Raw genomic sequence first — 1,706 nt, forward strand, 5'->3', positions numbered from 1 at the left:
CCCCTCTCTTCCTCTGCCTCTCTCAGCCCCTCCCCTAACCACCCTCCTCCTCCTCCCCTCCCATATCTGATGCTCTCTCTGGCCGCAGCATCAGTGGATGAGGAGCACTACACAAGATTTGTATTTTGCTGCCTATGAGATGCTTTAGGCTCAGCTTGTTCACAGTAAATTCAGGTAAAAGACCAAAGCCTCTATTATTCTGAAAAAGAAGGTCATTTAACATCAATTACAGGAGTTTTTAAACTATTTCCAGGTTTCTCTATTGAATAAATAAATCATTAAATAAATAGAAAGATAGCCTTCTGCACAATAGATCTGAAGTTGTTTTTTTTTTTTTACTTGTTTCCAAAAATTGTATAGTATGACACAAGAAAAATATAACCAATGAAAGTACAGGGATTACACTGTGGCCGAGTTTGTGTGGATGTAAGTATGGTTAAATATGTCTAGGTAATTACCCCCCAATTTCAGGTGATACAGTCTAACAGCAGCATCTCTTTATTTAATTAAAACCGTCATGAAGGAAGGATTTTTGGCGAGACTGTTGTATGATGCCGCTCTAGTTTTAGCTAGGCGTGCCTAATAAACCGGCCACTGGGTGTATAACACAATAAAAAAGATGACATTAACGCATGGAAGTGGAAACTTTTTAAAACGTATCCCTGTGGTATTAACAGATGACCCCGCTGTTGTAAAGGCAGCGTTAGCAACAAAGCTCCCGCCAGCAGCCTAGCTACTGTCCAAAGCAAAATACAGTAATAATTTGATAATTTAGAGATCCTGATTTCAGTGCTGTTAAAAGGCAGAGTAAAACACCTGGTTGAATTAATAACAGGAAGGTTTTATAACTTACTGATCAAGTAGAAAGAATGCTGCTTTTGAACCGTCTCAAGTCCCAGTGTTAAGTGGAGACGCAAATCAACGTGGGAACAGACTTTAACACACACCGGTGGTCTCCACGTGAGCCACTGTCCGTCCGCCCACTTGTTTTATCTTAGTTTTATTACTCTCTCTGTTCCCCCTCACTGCCTCCATCATCAGTGGGGCTCTTTTGCAGTGTAGAGTTTCCCCAGTTATTTCAGTTGTTCCACCATTACCTGGGGATAGTGACCGGTGAAAATGATGCGTCTTCCTGTTTTGGTTGCACAACGGAAGAAATGCTTAATTTGTACTGTAATTTGCCTTACATTTTGGCGGTAAAATCAACCCCAGTGGCAGACCAAAGAGCACAGCTAAAACATTCACATACTTACTCCAGGGTGATAAGTTAAAGCAAAAAAGTTGTCTGTTTCCAGTTTAACCATCTTTTAGCAGCTACGCTACCTGTTTTGGATTTCAGCTCACGGCTTCACTGTTTTGATGTGCCCAGCACGAAATGACAAAATGCGAGTAGATAGCAAGCGAAAGTTAGCAAGTGCTATTAGCATTTAGCTGCTAACGAGACAGGTGTTGCTTCTCAGGAGAACTAATGGAGACAATAACAGAGCTACATGAAGTAAATATTGGATCTACATTCACCAGGTGTGCGGAAACATTGGGTGTGTAAAAAGGCTACTGTCTGCTAAAACCTTTGCCAAATCAACTGTATACATATGATATACATCAGTAGGCGTTTAAAGCTTGTTATTCTGCTCCCATGTGGCCAAAAAAGTCTGCTTTAATATGAAAAAATGTGAATGTGTGTAAAACTTTACATTTTGTTTGTG

This window comes from Sparus aurata, chromosome 23 (assembly GCF_900880675.1).
Source record: "Sparus aurata chromosome 23, fSpaAur1.1, whole genome shotgun sequence".
NCBI lineage: Eukaryota > Metazoa > Chordata > Actinopteri > Spariformes > Sparidae > Sparus > Sparus aurata.